Source organism: Gobio gobio, assembly GCF_949357685.1.
Source record: "Gobio gobio genome assembly, chromosome: 5".
Lineage (NCBI taxonomy): Eukaryota > Metazoa > Chordata > Actinopteri > Cypriniformes > Gobionidae > Gobio > Gobio gobio.
The window spans coordinates 1,377,892-1,401,301 of NC_137101.1; positions in this window are offsets into that span (position 1 = coordinate 1,377,892).

The window sequence follows — 23,410 nt, forward strand, 5'->3', positions numbered from 1 at the left end:
CACCAGATGATGAATAAGGGTCTGATCTAGCCAAACCATCAGTTTCTGCGAGAAACCCAGCAGTATTTATGCTATTATTTTACCTCTTATCAAACGAACGTGATCATCTCTGAGCTCCGCCATAACTTCTGCTAAGTGAGGTCAAAATACGAGCGTGGTCATAGATATATCAATCGTAGATGCCTCATTCAACTGATCCGTGCAGGCGCTAATGAGGCATCTACGTATACATCTATGACCACGCTCGTATTTTGACCTCACTAAGCGGAAGTTATGGCGGAGCTCAGAGATGATCACATTCGTCTGATAAGAGGTAAAATAATAGCATAAATGCTGCTGGGTTTCTCACAGAAACTGATGGTTTGTCTAGATCAGACCCTTATTCATCATCTGGTGTCGTTTAAAGCTGCACTGAAACTGTCATTTGAACCGTTTGGAGCCCATTGAAGTCCATTATATGGAGAAAAATCCTGGAATGTTTTCATCAAAAAACTCGACTTTAGAAAGAAAGACATGGACATCTTGGATGACATGGGGGTGAGTAAATCATCAGCAAAAGTTCATTTAAAAGGGAACATTATGTGAATTTGAATGTATTGATTTTGAACAGTTACTGATTTAGTAGTTTTACTGATATCATGTTTTCCAGCTGCGCTGATGAAATCATGACACGAAGCGAATGAGGAATTGCACTCGTCTCTCGGAGCGTCCTGTTCCTCTGGCCCATCTGAGACAGCGATGAGGAAATGTGAACAAGCGAAATCGGATGATTCCCAGATGTGAGTGCTTGGCGAGATAAATTACCTTCAGCTAATAATTTGGCACTCGCTCCGGGTTCCTCTTTGATTCCCCCGGTCCGTGCAATCCCTCAGGTACCCCAAGAACAAACACCTTTTAGTTTCTTCTTTTACCCTGTTGAAGCCCCGGGGGAGTTTCGTGGTCTCTGAAACAAAGCAGCACACACATCTCCTCACTTCCTGAGCATACAGGAAACTCTCGCTCGCGCCGTACGCTTTGAAGCCAGGACCCCCCACTATACGTGCCAACAAATGATTCGCCTTGAGCAAACTATGTCTGAGGGGCCAGACTCTTCATAAAAGTAATTCATTATGTTACATCGCCGGCCCGCCCAGAATCATATGTCTAACTGTGAGAAAGATCGTTCTGTCATTCGTTTCAGAACACGGTTCACAAGGCGATGCAAGGATGAGTTGCTCAGTCTTGCCGAAAGGTGCGCTATAATCTGAAAGCTTGTTTCGCCACCTCGGGTTAAAAAATTACAAATGTAATTGAGAGTTTCTCTCACAAGTTTACATCCTGCAATTCTGACTTTTTTCGCAAAATTTCAAGTTTATATCTCACAATTCTGACTTTTTTCCACAAAATTTTTAGTTTACATCTCATAGTTTTGACTTAATTCCCCCAAATTCAAGACTACATCTCATAATTCTGACTTTTTTCCAAAGAATTTCAAGTTTATATATCACAATTCTGACTTTTTTCTAAAAAAAAAAATACGTTTATATCTCACAATTCTGACCTTCTCAAAATGTTTAGTTTATATCGCACAATTCTGACTTTTTCCCCAAAAATTCAAGTTTATATCTCATAAACTAAACATTTTGAGAAAAAAAGTCAGAATTATGAGATCAAAACTTGAAATTCTTTGAAAAAAGTGGGAAATATGAGAATTCTGACTTTTTTCAAAGAATTTCAAGTATCTCACAATTCTGAGATGTAAACTTGAATTTTGGGGGAAAAAAGTCAGAATTGTGAGATATAAACTTAAAATTTTGAGAAAAAAAGTCAGAATTGTGAGATATAAACCAAAAAATTTGAGAAAAAAGTCAGAATTCTGAGATGTAAACTTGAATTTTGGGGGAAAAAAGTCAGAATTATATCTCACAATTCTGACTTTTTTCCCCAAAATGTCAAGTTTACATCTCATAATTTTGACTTATTTCCCCAAAATTCAAGTTTACATCTCATAATCCTGACTTTTTTTCAAAGAACTTCAAGTTTATATATCACAAATCGGACTTTTTCTAAAACAATTACGTTTATATCGAACAATTCTTACATTCTCAAAATGTTTAGTTTATATCTCACAATTCTAAGTTTTCCCCCCAAAATTCAAGTTTATATCTCATAAAATAAAAATTTTGAGAAAAAAAGTCAGAATTATGAGATAAAAACTTGAAATTCTTTGAAAAAAAGTGACTTTTTTCTAAATTTTTAGTTCATATTTCATAATTCTGACTTTTTTCAAAGAATTTCAAGTTATCTCATAATTCTGACTTTTTTCAAAGAATTTCAAGTTTTTATCTCATAATTCGGACGTTTTTTTCTCAAAATGTTTATTTTATGAGATTTTGGGGATTGTGAGATATAAACTTGAATTTTGAGGAAAAAAAGTCAGAATTGTGAGATATAAACAAAAAATTGAGAAAAAAAGTCAGAATTATATCTCACAGTTCTGACTTTTTCCCCAAAATGTCAAGTTTACATCTCATAATTTTGACTTATTTCCCCAAAATTCAAGTTTACATCTCATAATTCTGACTTTTTTTCCTCAAAATTCAAGTTTATATCTCACAATTCTGACTTTTTCTAAAAAAAATAAGTTTAACATCTAACAATTCTTACATTCTCAAAATGTTTAGTTTAGATCTCACAATTCTAAGTTTTCCCCCCAAAATTCAAGTTTATATCTCATAAAATAAAAATTTTGAGAAAAAAAGTCAGAATTATGAGATAAAAACTTGAAATTCTTTGAAAAAAGTGGGAAATATGAGAATTCTGACTTTTTTCAAAGAATTTCAAGTATCTCACAATTCTGAGATGTAAACTTGAATTTTGGGGAAAAAAGTCAGAATTGTGAGATATAAACTTAAAATTTTGAGAAAAAAAGTCAGAATTGTGAGATATAAACCAAAAAATTTGAGAAAAAAGTCAGAATTCTGAGATGTAAACTTGAATTTTGGGGGAAAAAAGTCAGAATTATATCTCACAATTCTGACTTTTTTTCAAAGAATTTCAAGTTTATATCTCACAATTCTGACTTTTTAAAATATAAAAAACTACATTTTATATCTCACAATTCTGACTTTTTCTGCTTTACAGCTGAAATCGAATCCGTCTCATAATAAATATATAAAGCACTATATAGATAAATGTGACTTGACGTGTTTGGTCACAGTGAACGCACTGGCCCAATGCTGCTCAGGACAGAAAAGGGAACAAAAACAAGTGCTGTGTGAAATATTTATGAATAATCAGAAGAAAAACAAAACCCAACTCCTCACATTTCCTGTCCCACACGTTTCCCTCTGTCACATTTCCTGCGGAAAAGACCTGCGACGCTCAGCTCAGTCGGGGCCGCGCTGCACAAATTCATTTTTCAGAGGGAAACCATGTTTCCCCCCTAAGTACATTATACATGTACTGTGTGCTCACGGTGGTTAACCAAAGACTTCAAATTGTTTTCTCAAATCACACAGTGTCCAAGTGAAATGAATGAGGCGCTCTACATACATCTGGCTGCTCTTTTCAATTACCAAGCCGTCCAATTCCACCTCGCTTTGCGTGCAGGAAAAAAATCAGATACGAAAGTTGAGCCATCAGCTTATTATTAGGGTGTGAATTTACGGTCATCACTTACAATTAGTGGTCTTGGTTAACATTTGCTCAGCATGTTTTGATTTGTGACGAGATCAGAGCTGACAGGCTGGATGAGTGTTTTATTTAAGTACATTATCAGGTGTTAAATGTCAAAGTAAAGGCCTGTGTGTCCTGTGCCGATGTCCTGTCCTTCTCCATCACCGCCTGCTGTTTGAAAAGAGCAACTCGCACTTACTGTGTTCATTAATCACCTCCTTAATCAACTAAACCATCACAATATATAAAGCAGCACTAGCATGAAGACGCTTCTACACTCATTAGTGAGAGAGTCAGGAGCTCTATAAATAGCTCAAAGTGGAGATTATAGAAAGTGGAAGCGATCGGGAACAACTCGGCCACGAAGTGAAATCACAGAGCGGGGTCAGCGCATGCTGAGGGTCACAGAAGTCGCCAACTTTCTGCAGAGTCAAGAGCTCCAGACCTCCAGACTTCTGTGGCCTTCAGATGAGCTCAAGAACAGTGTGTAGAGCTTCATAGAATGGGTTTCCATGGCTGCTCATCCAAGCCTTATGGTGCGTTCACACCGGACTCAATTCGCTCAATTCGCGCGAGTGATTTACATGTTAAGTCAATGCAGAGAAGCGAAATGGCATTCTGTGGCGCGATTCGCGCGAATGAGGCGGCGCGAAGGACGCAAATTGAGCGTTTTGAACGCGCAATTCGCGCGAATCGCTCAATTTGAAAAATCTGAACTTTGGCGGATATTTCGCACCGTGTTAACCAATCAGGAGCTTGCTCTAGTAGTGACAACAGTGAGGAGAAAATCTGTATATTAATATCTGGTTCAGACAATATGATTATCACTGTGATAACATTAAATGACATGAAACACAACCCAGTCTCTTTTTTGTTAAATAAAAGTTTATGTATGATCAATAATACAAAAGTATAAGTAAAAGGTATAATAAGCTATACATGAAATAAAGCAAACAATTCAGTCAAACATTCAAAGTCAGTGCTAGTCGGCTAACGTTACAACTGCAACGTACAGTTATAGCCTAAAAATATAAAGTAATGAAACTTATCTTTGCCTTCAGTCTAAACGATTTGCCAGGGAACAAATTATAGATCCATGAGAGCAAAGATCGTCCGTAACAAGACGAATTATATCTGGAGCCGCCACAGAGACATCAGAGCCAGCGGCAGAAGAACTGGCTGAGGAAAGGCTGATCTCACCGGGTTAATGAGCGCCGCTGATCCACTGGAGCTCACAACTCCCAAAACACCAGATCACATGTTCAAATAGGCACTCTTCATATAAATAAACCACAGATTTGAGCTTTAAACAACTACATTATCGACTGAAAAAGTCTTAAAACTACGTTTTGTCAGAAATTAACAGTAGATTTTAACAAAAAATAGACGTGTAAACACAGCCCATGTCAGCCATTTCTCAACGAGACGAGCCGCTGGCAGAAGCCCCGCCCACGAGGCGGATTTGCGTCTGTTGTGCAGTGAATTTCACGCGCGATTGAAGCGAGTAAACTCAAAATGTTCAAGCGCCCACCTTTGCGCGATAAGCGCAAATTATTCGCGCGAATCGCGTCCGGTGTGAACGCCACATCACATCACCAAAGCGTGGGATGCAGTGGGGTAAAGTGTGCCGCCACTGGACTCTAGTGTTCTCTGAGTGTTGCCTGACTGCTAGTTACTTAGCTAGTCAATTAGTTACTTTTTAAGGGAGTAACGCAATATTGTAATGCATTACTTTTCAAAGTAAATTTCCCCAACACTGCCCAGAAGAGCTGAAGCTGTTAGAGCTGCAAAGGGTGGGCCGACTCCATATTAAACCCGACGGATTGAGAATGGGATGGCATTAAAGTTAAGTTGATTTTCTAGGGTGATATGGGAGGAACTATTCTCTCATTCCTGAAACTGAAAAAAAATAATCGAAACTCTTTGGTCATTTTTGAGTGAGATGCTAATCAAATTCAATGATCTATGCTAAGCTATGCTAACAGTGCTACCGCCAGACCAGGAGATCGGCTGAATGGATTAGAAAACGGTCAAACTCAACCGTTCAACTCTAGGGGAGACGGAAAATGAGCAAATAGTGGCGTTTTCCTTTAACCCTCTGGTGCTCTTCGGTCATTTCTGACCGGAAAATGTTCTGTTTTGAAATGTTTAAAACCACAGCTTCATCAGAATGATATGAAACTTGGTGACTTTTCTTGCATTAGGTATGTAAACACACAATAAAATTGGGGTTATTACTCGAGCATGCTAATTGGTTGTAAAAAATATACTCCCACTTGTGCTCTTCGGTCAAAAATGACACCATAGGAAATCTGCAAAAACACAATTTCACTGGAAAAAATCCATATTTCTAACAACAACAAAAAAATCTAAAACTTTATAATAAATTAAATATATATATTAAAATCCATCAAAAAGAAAATCATTAAATGTGTTCAAAACAGAGCTAGTGAATTCTCAAGCCTCTCCATAGAGACCTCTAGTGGTTACACACATGGTTGCAGGATTTCTTAAATAATTCCAAAAGAGGCGCTAATCTGCCTTCAAAATTTTTTTTTGGAAGGCCTAGTCTCTATTTTAACCTGAAATACTGCAATAATTAAAATAAAATTAAAAAAAATAAAATTAAATTTTTTTATAATTTTCAATAGCAAAAATAGACCATAATTATTGCTTAAATATTAAAAAATACCATCAAATAGTCTCAAAATTCAAAATTAAAAAGAAAAAATATTATTGAAGAAAAATAAATTGCATTGGTTTTACTGGGGGGGGGGGGGGGGGGGGGGGGGGGGGTTAATTTTTAGGTGTCCGGGAAGACGACCAATGAAGAGCACCAGAGGGTTAAATGTTTTGATATTTGTGCTGGAAAACAAGACAGAACCCCTGAAAACACATCATGTGTCTTGCTGAGGACTTTACTAAGCGATCAGACGCAGAATTTCCCCCCGACGGAAGATAAACGAGTGAAAAGCTCCAGCGGACATGGAGATATACAGTATCTATAAGCTCCGGTGGGTTCATGAATCACTCCAAGAGGACTAATGATGACTTTTCCGTACCATTTACAGATCCTGCATTATGTTTAGAAAGCTTCAGATCATTGATGGAGTTTGACAACTCAACTCTTGATGAACTACGGGAGTAGGTAGTCGGCTCAAGCACTTCCTGTTCACATCACGCCGCTGTCGGGTCGGCTTAATGACGCCATCGCTTCTCACTGTTCAATTAACACACAAGCTGAGACTGACCTTTCAGCTTCTCCACTTTAATAAACATCAGAAATATGTTCATTAAGCCTCTATCTGTTTACTAAAGCGTCATAATGTTCTGCACAATCTGCATGAATCATATAAAGATGTGGCGGGGGGGGGGGGGGGGTGTCCAAAGATTTAAACATTTTCTGAATAATTAGCAAAAAAAAAAAAAAAACGAAAATGATTCCCGTAATATTTCCATCCATTTTGATTTCACGGTTTTAACCTTCGCATGCGGTTCAAACACGATCGAAATTGTTTTTTTTGTTTTTTTTCAATTAAATGAATGTACTATATTTTAGTTTGGTAATGTTTTTCATGTAATAATTAATTTTTTCGGGGATTTTATGGAATTGAATTATACTGGAAAACATGTTTTAGCATTATTTAACATGTTGTTAGCATGATTTAACATAAATGAACATGTTGCCATCATGATTTAGCATGTTCCTAGTATGTTTTATCATGAATGAACATGTTTGCTAACATGTTTTAGCATTAATTAACATGTGACTACAATTATTTAGCATTTTGCTAAAATGTTTTGTCATCAATTAGCATAATGCATGTTTTACCAGGCTGCTAACATATTTTAGCATTTTAAATGAATCAGCATGTTACTACCATGATTTAAAATGTTAACATGATGCTAGCATTATTTAACATGTGAATAATGAAAGTAACAAATGTTAAACATGCTAACAACATGTTAAATCATGGTAAAACATGTTAGCAGTATGCTAAATAATGCTAACATAATGCTAGTAAAAATGTGAATAATGATAGTAACAAATGTTAAACATGCTAGCAAACATTTTTTACTAGCATAATGCTGGCATGATTTACCATGCTGTTAACATGTTTTAACATTATTTAACATGTTGTTAGCATGATGCTAGCATTGTTAGCATGATGCTAGCATGATTTAACATAAATTAACATGTTGCTAGCATAATTTAACATGTTTTTCTGACATGTTTGTAAAGACACTTGGATGATTATTGTTGACTAGAAGTTTAAGTTTATAACACTACAATAAGGTTTCATTAGTGAATGTATTAACTAGCATGAACTAACCATCAGCAATACATCTGCTACTGAATTTGTTAACATTAGTTTTTCAACTTTTTGTTATAGTTATAAAAGATTCAATATTTTAAAGTCATTTTAATGTAACTTAAGTTGAAACGACTTAAAGGTGTAGTGTGTAAGTTTTACCGGCATCTAGTGGTGAGGTTGTGAATCGCAACCGCTCCCCCCTCCCTTTCGAAGAGAAGCTACGGTGGCCCACACAGGACAAAATGTCGTCGTCTGAGACAGCAGAGAGTAGCTAGTGCTCTGTAGAGAAGTTTGTCCCTTTAGGGCTACCGTAGAAACATGGTGGCACAAAATGGCGGCGTCACTGTAAGGGGACCCGCAGTGTGTGTGGATAGAAACGGCTCATTCTAAAGTAATAAACACATAACGGTTCATTATGTAAGTCTTATATTGTTATAATCCATTCATTCAGTTTTTGAGCATTGACCTGAAAATGAAATTTTCAACTTAAAGGTGCAGTGTGTAAGTTTTAGCGGCATCTAGTGGTGAGGTTGTGAATTGCAAGCGCTCACCCCTCTCTTTCAAAGAGAAGCTACGGTGGCCAACATAGGACAAAATGTTGTCGTGTGAGACAGCAGAGAGAAGCTAGCGCTCTTATAGAGAAGTTTGTCCTTTTAGGGCCACCGTAGAAACATGGCGGCACAAAATGGCGGCTTCACTGTACCCGCGGTGTGTGTGGATAGAAACGGCTCATTCTAAAGTAATAAACACATAACGGTTCATTATGTAAGGTCTACTCTGTTAATTATTATTTATATATAAATACACACACAAGCATGTATTTAAGAAAAAAATATTTTATATATAAAACATTTATATTTATATATATATATTTTAGATTATATAAATGTATATACATGCAAATATTTCTTAAATATATACATGCTTGTGTGTGTATTTATATATAAATAATAATTAACAGAGTACACACACATATATCATGTAAACACAAACTTTTATTTTCAATAATCGCGATTAATCTTTTGACAGCCCTAGTATATACACTAAGTCATTCTGGCATGTGTGGAAAGGGTTAAAACATGCGCTTTACAACTAACCCCGCGCTGCACCTTTAAACATCCACCCTTACGAAAGGAAAATATATTTACCAATATATTACTTGAAATATATTATAATATATTGTTAATATATTGATGGTACATATATACAATATATGTAATATATTGCAGTATATTGCAAAATATACAAATGATTGCCGTTTTCAATATATTGGAAAATATAAATATTAAATCCCATTTATTGGAATATATCGCCTTATGTTTTACATGATATTTTCCAATACTGCAATATATTTTTGTTTCGTAAGGGCAAGTTGATTGTACTTGTTTTTTACAGTGATATGGAGATTGTGCAGGTTAGAAATATTTAAATAAGCATCTATATTAAACTCTAAACAGGCTCAATTTGATTATAATGGACCCCAACTAGTTTCGCAATAGATGCAATTCATGTTCATGGCGCTCAAGTATAACCGCGTTTGTATCAAAGTGTGTCGGGCCGCAGTTTGACCCCTTCCCCGTAAAACAGGTTCGTTATTTGTGTGTAATTGAGTTTTAAAATGACGCAGGGAGGAACAATCAAACAAACAAAGACGGCGTTCAGCCGGTGCGGGCAGGAGGCCGTATCCCATCATGAGTTCCCCAAGCATGGGGTAATGGCCTGAGAAAGAGCTCGGAGTGTGTTTCTAATTAACCAGCAGCAGAAGCAGTCTGCAGATTCAACTTATCGCCACGTTCCCTTTCCTCCCGTTGGCCTTTGAGCCAGAGAAAAGCCCTGTTTGTGAACGTCTCCGGCGGATTGAGTTGCATGTAAACGTCTTACAGGAATATCCCGGCGTTCTTCATTCAGTGGAGCGTTTCTGAGCCGCCGCTGCTCCATCACATCAGGATGGAGGAGCTCACACACACACGCTTGTTTACTCGCACAGGTCTGAACTACATCGGCACAAAGACATGGCGACACATATTTATGAGCTTTTGTTTGCTCCTTTTAAAGCACATTTACAGACTGAATAGATTTACAGGCCACGTTTATTATATTGTGGCAGCATATGATGATTATTATCATTTCCATGCTTTGTTTGCTAGAACTGCTCTTTGTGACATTAGTTAAAGAATCTTGAATAAACACAGCATGGACGGATGGATGGACAGATGGATGATGGATGGACAGATGGATGATGGATGGATGGACGGACGGACCGATGGACGGACGGACGGACGGATGGATGATGGATGGACGGACGGATGGATGATGGATGGATGGACGGACGGATGGATGATGGATGGACGGACGGATGGATGGATAGATGGATGATGGATGGACGGACGGATGGATGGATAGATGGATGATGGATGGACGGACGGATGGACAGATGGATGATGGATGGACGGACGGATGGATGGACAGATGGATGACGAATGGATGGACGGATGGACGGATGGATGGACGGACGGACAGATGGATGGATGGACAGATGGATGATGGATGGATGGATGGACGGACTGATGGATGGATGGACAGATGGACAGATGGACGGATGGACGGACAGACTGACGGACTGACGGATGGACGGACTGACGGATGGACGGACGGACGGATGGATGGACAGATGGATGATGGATGGACAGATGGATGATGGATGGACGGACGGACGGATGGATGGACAGATGGATGATGGATGGACAGATGGATGATGGATGGACGGACGGACGGATGGATGGACAGATGGATGATGGATGGACAGATGGATGATGGATGGACGGACGGACGGATGGATGGACAGATGGATGATGGATGGACGGACGGACGGATGGATGGACAGATGGATGATGGATGGACGGACGGACCGATGGACGGACAGATGGATGACGAATGGATGGACGGATGGATGATGGATGGACGGACGGATGGATGGACAGATGGATGATGGATGGACGGACGGATGGATGGACAGATGGATGATGGATGGACGGACGGATGGATGGACAGATGGATGACGGATGGATGGACAGATGGATGATGGATGGACGGACGGATGGATGGACAGATGGATGACGAATGGATGGACGGATGGATGGACGGACGGACAGATGGATGATGGATGGACAGATGGATGATGGATGGATGGATGGATGGATGGATGGATGGACGGACTGATGGATGGACAGATGGATGACGAATGGATGGACGGATGGATGGACGGACGGACGGACAGATGGATGGACAGATGGATGACGAATGGATGGACGGATGGATGGACGGACAGATGGATGACGAATGGATGGACGGATGGACGGATGGACGGATGGATGGACGGACGGACGGACAGATGGATGACGAATGGATGGACGGATGGACGGACGGACGGACAGATGGATGGATGGACAGATGGATGATGGATGGATGGACGGACTGATGGATGGATGGACAGATGGACAGATGGACGGATGGACGGACAGACTGACTGACGGATGGATGGACGGACTGACGGATGGACGGACGGACGGATGGATGGACAGATGGATGATGGATGGACAGATGGATGATGGATGGACGGACGGACGGACGGACGGATGGATGGACAGATGGATGATGGATGGACGGACGGACGGATGGATGGACAGATGGATGATGGATGGACGGACGGACCGATGGACGGACAGATGGATGGACAGATGGATGATGGACGGACCGATGGACGGACAGATGGATGGACAGATGGATGATGGACGGACAGATGGACGGACGGACGGACGGACAGATGGATGGACAGATGGATGATGGACGGACGGACGGACGGACGGATGGATGATGGATGGACGGACGGATGGATGGACGGACGGATGGATGGACAGATTGATGATGGATGGACGGACGAATGGATGGACAGATGGATGACGAATGGATGGACGGATGGATGGACGGACGGACAGATGGATGGACAGATGGATGATGGATGGATGGATGGATGGACGGACTGATGGATGGACAGATGGATGACGAATGGATGGACGGATGGACGGATGGATGGACGGATGGATGGACGGACGGACAGATGGATGACGAATGGATGGACGGATGGACGGATGGACGGATGGACGGACAGACTGACTGACGGATGGACAGATGGACAGATGGACGGATGGACGGACAGACGGATGGATGGACGGACAGACTGACAGACGGATGGATGGACGGACTGACGGATGGACGGACAGACTGACAGACGGATGGATGGACGGACTGACGGATGGATGGACAGACGGATGGATGGACGGACTGACGGACGGACAGACTGACTGACGGATGGACAGACTGACGGATGGACGGACAGACTGACAGACGGATGGATGGACGGACTGACGGATGGACAGACTGACGGATGGACGGACAGACTGACGGATGGACGGACAGACAGACGGATGGATGGACGGACTGACGGATGGATGGACAGATGGACGGATGGACGGACAGACTGACGGACTGATGGATGGATGGACGGATGGACGGACAGACTGACTGACGGATGGATGGACGGACTGACGGATGGACGGACGGACGGATGGATGGACAGATGGATGATGGATGGACAGATGGATGATGGATGGACGGACGGACGGATGGATGGACAGATGGATGATGGATGGACGGACGGACGGATGGATGGACAGATGGATGATGGATGGACGGACGGACGGATGGATGGACAGATGGATGATGGATGGGCGGACGGACCGATGGACGGACGGACGGACGGACAGATGGATGGACAGATGGATGATGGACGGACGGACGGACGGATGGACGGATGGACGGACGGACGGACGGATGGACGGATGGACGGACGGATGGATGGACGGACGGATGGATGGACAGATTGATGATGGATGGACGGACGAATGGATGGACAGATGGATGACGAATGGATGGACGGATGGATGGACGGACGGACAGATGGATGGATGGACAGATGGATGATGGATGGATGGATGGATGGATGGACGGACTGATGGATGGACAGATGGATGACGAATGGATGGACGGATGGACGGATGGATGGACGGATGGACGAATGGATGGACGGATGGACGGATGGACGGATGGACGGATGGACGGACGGATGGACGGATGGACGGATGGACGGACAGACTGACGGACTGACGGATGGATGGACGGACTGACGGATGGACGGACTGACGGATGGACGGACAGACTGACTGACGGATGGATGGACTGACGGATGGATGGACAGATGGACGGATGGACAGATGGACGGACAGACTGACGGATGGATGGACGGACTGACGGATGGACGGACAGACTGACAGACGGATGGATGGACGGACTGACGGATGGACGGACAGACTGACAGACGGATGGATGGACGGACTGACGGATGGATGGACAGACGGATGGATGGATGGACAGATGGACGGATGGATGGACGGACTGACGGATGGACGGACAGACTGACTGACGGATGGATGGACTGACTGACGGATGGACAGACTGACGGATGGACGGACAGACTGACTGACGGATGGACAGACTGACGGATGGACGGACAGACTGACAGACGGATGGATGGACGGACTGACGGATGGACAGACTGACGGATGGACGGACAGACTGACGGATGGACAGACTGACGGATGGACGGACAGACAGACGGATGGATGGACGGACTGACGGATGGACAGACTGACGGATGGATGGACAGACTGACGGATGGACAGACTGACGGATGGACGGACAGACAGACGGATGGATGGACGGACTGACGGATGGACGGACAGACTGACGGATGGACGGACTGACGGATGGATGGACAGACTGACGGATGGACGGACAGACTGACGGATGGACGGACTGACGGATGGATGGACAGACTGACGGATGGACGGACAGACTGACGGATGGACGGACTGACGGATGGACGGACAGACTGACGGATGGACAGACTGACGGATGGACGGACAGACTGACGGATGGACGGACTGACGGATGGACGGACAGACTGACGGATGGACGGACAGACTGACGGATGGACAGACTGACGGATGGATGGACAGACTGACGGATGGACGGACTGACGGATGGATGGACAGACTGACGGATGGACGGACAGACTGACGGATGGACGGACTGACGGATGGATGGACAGACTGACGGATGGACGGACAGACTGACGGATGGACGGACTGACGGATGGACGGACAGACTGACTGACGGACGGACGGACAGACTGACTAACGGATGGACAGACTGACGGATGGACGGACAGACTGACTGACGGATGGACAGACTGACGGACGGACGGACAGACTGATGGACGGATGGACAGACTGACTGACGGATGGATGGACGGACTGACGGATGGACGGACAGACTAACTGACGGATGGATGGACGGACTGACGGATGGACGGACAGACTGACGGATGGACGGACAGACTGACGGATGGACAGACTGACGGATGGATGGACAGACTGACGGATGGACGGACAGACTGACGGATGGACGGACTGACGGATGGATGGACAGACTGACGGATGGACGGACAGACTGACGGATGGACGGACTGACGGATGGATGGACAGACTGACGGATGGACGGACAGACTGACGGATGGACGGACTGACGGATGGACGGACAGACTGACTGACGGATGGATGGACAGACTGACGGATGGACGGACTGACGGATGGACGGACAGACTGACTGACGGATGGATGGACAGACTGACGGATGGACGGACTGACGGATGGACGGACAGACTGACGGATGGACGGACAGACTGACGGATGGACAGACTGACGGATGGATGGACAGACTGACGGATGGACGGACAGACTGACGGATGGACGGACTGACGGATGGATGGACAGACTGACGGATGGACGGACAGACTGACGGATGGACGGACTGACGGATGGATGGACAGACTGACGGATGGACGGACAGACTGACGGATGGACGGACTGACGGATGGACGGACAGACTGACTGACGGACGGACGGACAGACTGACTAACGGATGGACAGACTGACGGATGGACGGACAGACTGACTAACGGATGGACGGACTGACGGATGGACGGACAGACTGACTGACGGACGGACGGACAGACTGACTGACGGATGGACAGACTGACGGACGGACGGACAGACTGACGGACGGATGGACAGACTGACTGACGGATGGATGGACGGACTGACGGATGGACGGACAGACTGACTGACGGATGGATGGACGGACAGACTGACTGACGGATGGATGGACTGACTGACGGATGGACAGACTGACGAATGGACAGACTGACGGATGGACGGACAGACTGACTGACGGACGGACAGACTGACGGATGGACGGACAGACTGACTGACTGACGGACAGACTGACTGACGGATGGACAGACTGACTGACGGATGGACAGACTGACGGATGGACAGACTGACAGATGGACGGACAGACTGACTGACGGATGGACAGACTGACAGATGGACGGACAGACTGACTGACGGATGGACAGACTGACAGATGGACGGACAGACTGACTGACGGATGAACAGACTGACGGATGGACAGACTGACAGATGGACGGACAGACTGACTGACGGATGGACAGACTGACAGATGGACGGACAGACTGACTGACGGATGAACAGACTGACGGATGGACAGACTGACAGATGGACGGACAGACGGACAGACAGACTGACGGATGGACGGACAGACTGACTGACAGATGGACAGACTGACAGATGGACGGACAGACTGACTGACGGATGGACAGACTGACTGACGGATGGACAGACTGACAGATGGACGGACAGACTGACTGACAGATGGACAGACTGACGGATGGACGGACGGACTGACAGATGGACAGACTGACGGATGGACAGACTGACAGACGGACAGACAGACTGACGGATGGATGGAATGACTGACGGATGGACAGACTGACGGATGGACGGACAGACTGACTGACGGATGGACAGACTGACGGATGGACGGACAGACTGACTGACGGATGGACAGACTGACTGACTGACGGATGGACAGACTGACGGATGGACGGACAGACTGACTGACGGATGGACAGACTGACTGACTGACGGATGGACAGACTGACGGATGGACGGACAGACTGACGGATGGACAGACTGACGGATGGACGGACGGACTGACGGATGGACGGACAGACTGACTGACGGATGGACAGACTGACTGACTGACAGATGGGCGGACGGACGGACTGACGGATGGAAGGACGGAGTTATAATCAGTTAGCATGAATGGGTTGCTTACACAATTTACCATGTTGCTAGCATTTGTTTGCATGTTAACATGAATAAACATGTTGCTATCATGTTTAGCATTATTTAGAATGTTACATGTTACATGCTAGCAAAATGTTAATTCCTGTTAAAATGCTAAAACACGTTAACAACCTGGTTAAACATGCAACATGCTAATTAATGATAAAGCATGTTAGCAAAATGCTGAATCATTGTAGCCACATGTTAATTTATGCTAAAACATGTTAGCAACATGTTAATCCATGATAAAACATTCTAGGAAAATGGTAAATAATGATAAAACATGTTAGCAAAATGCTAAATCATACTAGTAACAACTGTTAAACAAGCTAGCAAACATGGTAAATCATGCTAGCAGAATGCTCATTTATGTTAACATGCTAATAAATGCTAGACGTGTCAGACGTGTCACCATTATTTAAAATGTTGCTAGCATGTTTTAACACGATTTAGCATGTTGTTAGCATTGATTAACATGTTGCTAGCATTATTTAGCATTTTGCTATCATGTTTTATCTTGATTTAACATGTTGATAGCATGTTTTAGCAGTGGTTTGCTGCCATCTACTGGTGGAGTTTTCCTCATGTTTAAAGTATAGTTTTACTTTTAGTTTGACACTTTATATATTGAATATACATATAAAAACATTAACTTGTATAACATTATTTATGCAATTGTAAATGCATGAAGCTTTGAATCAATTAAGCTTTGAATCAATAAATCAATGAAACCTTGAATCAATGAATCTGTAAATCAATAAATCAATGAAGCAGTAAATCAATGAAGCTTTGAATCAATGATTCAATGAAGCTTTGAATCAATGATTCAATGAAGCTTTGAATCAATGAAGCTGTAAATCAATGAAGCAATGAATCAATGAAGCTTTGAATCAATAAATAAATGAAGCTTTGAATCAATGAAGCTTTGAATCAATTAATCAGTGACGCTTTGAATCAATGAAGCTATAAATCAATGAAGATTTTAATCAATAAATCAATGAAGCTTTGAATCAATACATCAATGAAGCTTTGAATCAATAAATCAATGAAGCTTTGAATCAATAAATTAATGAAGCTTTGAATCAATAAAGCTTTGAATCAATAAATCAATGAAGCTTTGAATCAATGAAACTTTGAATCAATAAATCAATGAAGCTTTGAATCAGTGAATCAATGAAGCTTTGAATCAATGAATCAATGAAGCTTTCTTTGAATCAATGAAGCTTTGAATCAATAAATCAATGAAGCTTTGAATCAATAAATTAATGAAGCTTTGAATCAATAAATCAATGAAGCTTTGAATCAATAAATCAATGAAGCTTTGAATCAATAAAGCTTTGAATCAATAAATCAATGAAGCTTTGAATCAATTAAACTTTGAATCAATAAATCAATGAAGCTTTAAATCTTTAAATCAATGAAGCTTTGAATCAATTAAACTTTGAATCAATAAATCAATGAAGCTTTAAATCTTTAAATCAATGAAGCTTTGAATCAATGAATCAATGAAGCTTTGAATCAATGAAGCTTTAAATCAATGAAGCTTTGAATCAATGAAGCTTTGAATCAATGAAGCTTTGAATCAACGAATCAATTAAGCTTTAAACGAATGAAGCTTTGAATCAATGAAGCTTTGAATCTTTAAATGAATGAAGCTTTGAATCAATGAATCAATTCGCTGTTCAAAGTTCCTGTGCACTCACAGCTCCACACAGTGCTGTGTAAAAGTGTAAACCCAACAAGAACGAAGCAAAAAAAACACGTCCAATGACATCAGGTGAAAACACAGGCTCTTGTAGGATTAAAACAAGGCGATTTAGATCCTCCCTGTAATTCACACCCTGTCCCGTGAATCTGATAATTACCTTCAAAACACCCCAAACCTAAAGTATGTGTGATCCTGCAAACTCTGGACCGCTCGAGATGACAGAGCGCTGACAAATGTAAAAACTGACCTACTTTAAGACACTGCTGCTAAAAATGGACCCTGGCTTGTTATTGCAGACTTCCTTTGGTCAAATCTGCTGGAACGCTGGGCAAACACTTGTTATTGAGCTCCAGTACATCAGCGCCCGTCTGCTTTACACATCACGTTCTTCCAGTAACGTTAATAGAACGTCCGCCTTTAATAATAATGTTCTCGCTTTACATAAAACTCAAATATGCATGAAATTGAGTTTATTACTGTAAAAACGGTGTAATCCAAACAGATTTTTACATGCGATACAAATGCAATCTTAAATAACAAGCAACAAATATCGGGGCCAAAACTGCGAAAATGAGCAAAGACAATTGGAGACAATCTTAAGGAAAAAGGTTGAAAACCCATAAATATAATGGGCCTCATTCATGAAACTTTCGTAAATATACGAGCAAATTCTGAGTTATTTGCGCGTAAAATGGACCTTTACGAAAAAAAGACTGACACCTGACTTTGATTAGATTTTACTACCCCTTACTATCAATATTTTTACATTTGGGCATTTCGACCTATGGTTTCCATACTTCTGACGCTGGTTTCGTCTCGATCGGACTAGCGGTTTCGAAGATATCAGCGAACGTTTTTTAAGCGCTAATTTGCAACGCTGCACAAACCATACGCCATAACCTGGCAAGTCTGGTATCGTTGGACTCGGCAAGGATTCAGGAGACAAAAGAAGTTACTCCCATGAAAATAAGTCAATCACACCCAAAGTTATAAGCGTTTGAACAAATAATTCTCCACTAGGTGGCGCTGTTACAAAACTTCTCAGGCTTCTTCAGGGCATCGAGCTGATGACTCATACCGAGTTTCGTAACAATCCGTTCATGTGTTCATTACATACAGCATTTTAGCACATATTTCAAAATGTCCGACAGCCAAAATGGCCGATATGGTAAAATTGTATATTAGACGTTAATAGAACGTTCTGTCTTTAATAATAATAATGTTCTCGTTTTACATAAAACTCAAATATGCATGAAATTGAGTTTATTACTGTAAAAACGGTGTGATCCAAACAGATTTTAATATGAGATACTAATGCAATCTTAAATAACAAGCAACAAATATCGGGGCCAAAATTGCGAAAATGACCAAAGACAATTGGAGACAATCTTAAGCAAAAAGGTTGAAAACCCATAAATATAATGGGCCTCATTCATGAAACTTTCATAAACATACGAGCAAATGTTGAGTAATTTGCGTGTAAAATGGACCTTTATGAAAAAAAGACTGACACCTGACTTTGATTGGATTTTACTACCCCTTACTGTCAATATTTTGACATTTGGGCATTTCGACCTATGTTTCTGAACTTCTGACGCTGGTTTCGTCTCGATCGGACTAGCGGTTTCGAAGATATCAGCTAACATTTTATAAGCGCTAAATTGCAACGCTGCACAAATCATACACCAGAACCTGGCAAGTCTGGTATTGTTGGACTTGGCAAGGATTCAGGAGACGAAAAAAGTTACACCCACGAAAATAAGTCAATCACACCCAAAGTTATAAGCGTTTGAACAAATAATTCTCCACTAGGTGGCGCTGTTACAAAACTTCTCAGGCTCCTTCAGGGCATCGTGCTGATGACTCATACCGAGTTTCATAACAATCCGTTCATGTGTTCAAAAAATACAGCATTTTAGCGCATTTAGCCAAAATGGCCGATATGGTAAAATTGTATATTAGACGTTAATAGAACGTTCTGTCTTTAATAATAATGTTCTCGTTTTACATAAAACTCAAATATGCATGAAATTGAGTTTATTAATGTAAAAACTGTGTAATCCAAACATATTTTTACATGCAATACAAATGAATAACAAATATCGGGGCCAAAATTGCGAAAATGAGCAAAGACAATTGGAGACAATCTTAAGCAAAAAGGTTGAAAACCCATAAATATGATGGGCCTCATTCATGAAACGTTCGTAAATATACGAGCAAATTCGGAGTAACGCTCTCACAAATGCTTCGTATACCACTGATCCAGTAGTTAAACATGTGTATATTAATGAATTCCCAACATTTGTAAATATGAGCGTGCACGCTAATTCATAATTAGCATAATCCCCGCCCATGAGTTACTAAGCAAATTACGTGTCCAGGAACGCTGGAATCTTCTGGACTTCCTTCTCATGTTTGAGTAAAAAAACAAAGAGGGCAAATCAACTAAAATATTATTCAATCAAATCAAATATTATTATGGTATACACTACAGTGCGTCAAAATGCAATGTCATCCGTTTTAGAAAGATTTAAATTTAAATTAGAACACATAACGTTCAAATGTCATCATTTACACGTGGTAGGGAGCAGGTGTAAATTTATTTCGTACCGACTAACATTTTGAAAATATGTGAATCCAAAAATGTAGGCTTTTTACGAATGATTTATACATAAATTTGTACTGCTCGCGTTTCATGAATGAGGCCCAATGAGTTGTATCGAGCCAGTTTCATGTTTTGTTCAGTTATAGCGCCACCAAGTGGTGGAGTCAAATTTGCTATGATTCCGATTTCCCAACAGTGGTTTCATCTCGATCGGACTAACGGTTTCGAAGATATTCGCGGAAGTTGTTTAAAAGCTAAATCACAACGTTGAACAAACCATGAGGTTAAACCTAGCATGTTTGGTATCGTTGGACTCGGCAAGGAGTTGGGAATCTAATGTTATGAATCCTGTGAAAATAAATCGACCACACCGAAAGTTTAAGTGAATATTTGATTGGCTCGAAACTTCTCAGACTACTTCAGGGCATTGTGCCGATGACCCACACCGAGTTTCGTAATGATACGCTAATGCGTTAATGGAATACAGCATTTTAATACAAAATTCAAAATGGCAGACGCACAAAATAGATGATATTAAAGAATTGGATATCATTCGACTCGGCATGATGTGAATCTAACGAGACCACTTTATCCCTTTAAGCCCTGAAGGTATTTTTAGAGTTTTTTTGTCTGAGTGACATATACAACTTTAAAGACTCATAACTCCAAAACTAAAAACTTTTTTGGTGATGTTCCCCTATATGTGGTCTGCATCTGGATCAAATTTTTTGGTGATTGCATAAAGTAATCAAAAGTTTAGAACATTTAGAACAAAAGTAGCCTTTTTGTTCAGCCGTTGACATTTAATAAACTGTTGTTTTCTGAGTGAAATACACAAATTTAAAGACTCATAACTCAAACTATAGCAAGGAGAGTCAAAAAGTATGTATTATTTGTTAAAACACTTTTAATATTTTTAGAAAATATAAATTATTACTACATTTGGACAATCTAATGCTGAGAAAATGCTGATAAAACTTTATATTATTACAATATTATGTATATTATATTATATATATTATATAATAACATAATGGGTATCATTTTAAAGCTCAGAATCTCCTTTTAATTTTATATGCTCTTGACGAGCGCTGAGTTATTCCTCTAAACCGGAGTGTACTGCCCGCGGGCGCCCTCTAGCTGCTATATAACGTAAATGGCCATAATCTGCAAAACTGCACTGATCACCACATCATCTGTGAGGAATATCTCGTGATCGACGCAATGGATTATGGTGTCCTTCGTCTCTTTTTAATCGTGGAAATCTTCTGCAAATAAGGTTGTGCCATGTTTAACGATCGGAGAAATTTTCATGAAGTTACAAGCGTAAACGCGACTTTAAAGCTACTGTTTATTAGCGTATGTGAGGCTATAATGTGTAATAATTCAATGAGTGATATTTTCTGATTCGAGTGACGGATTGTGGTGTTCTTGGTCTCTTTTTAATCGTGAGAATCTTCTGTAAATAATGTTGTAATGGCTACATTCATTGTAAAGTTTAGACTCAAAGCTTTCAAATGACACTTATTTTGTGTTGATCAATGCAGTAGTTTTGAAAAATATGACAATTAACCCTCGGGCGGTACACTCCGTTTTAGATTAATAACTCAGCACTCGTTTAGAGTATCCCAACATGGATAGATGCATTGAAAATCTGAGATTCTAAGCTTTAAAATGATACCTATTTCATGTTATTACATTCAGTGGTTGCTAAGTAACCCCCCCACCCCCCGCGATTTTTTTTCGCGGGGGGGGGGGTGCCCGGGGCCGGTACACTTCGGGTTTAAGGGGTTATATGATTTATGGGTGCACCGTTCAGAAGCTACAAGCAAAAATAGCATTTTTTTGTATCTCTGGACCAGTAGGTGGCACTGTGCCAAAACCTGGCAAGTATCCTCAGGTCATGCTTGTGATGATATGTACCAAGTTTGGTCAGAATATGATAAAGCGTTGCGGAGATACAGCCTTATGTCTATTTTCGCAAATGCTACGTGAAATTCGTTTGCGCGTTATTCAAAAACTCTTTAATGAATCGTCTCGAATTCTATATTTTATTGTTGGCATTGTGTGAAGATGATCTGGTTCAAATTTCATGCAAATCAGATAACCCGTCTAGGAGGAGTTTGAAAAGTAGTATTTTTGGCTGAAAAATTTGGCGGGAAAATTGACACAACAGAAAATAAAGTCATAGAGGTCATTCGAATCGCCTTGAGGCACTGAATCAGAGGAAAATTTAATTATGTTTCTATCACGTACGGTTCAAAAGTTATTAGCACAAAAGGAAAATTTCGGACAGGTGGTGGCGCTAGAGGGATTGAGTCAGAGACTCCAAATTTGGTGTAGTTTATGTTGGGCCAGTCCTCTATCAGTGTGCCAAATTCCATAATTTCATAACTGGGCTGCCATAGATAAATCATAAAGTTGTGAAATTCAATGCATTGCATCCGCTGCAGTTCTTTGGGATCAGTTACAGACGTCCATTCTCTTCTGGATTTGCACGGGATCTGACTGGGACTTCATTAAATGCTTCTGACGCGCAGGCATTAGTTTCGGCCCAGAGAATGAATGTTTATGGCGATGCGCGTGTGCCATGTGTTGTAACTCTGAAGCCCTCAGGAGCCGATCGGATCTGGACACCGACGGAGGGAAAGTGTGAGGAGAGAAACCGGGACACGCACAAATGACCGGCATCAAAGGTGGCGCTGGGAAAGTCATTACGAGCGAAGGAGAGGGAAAA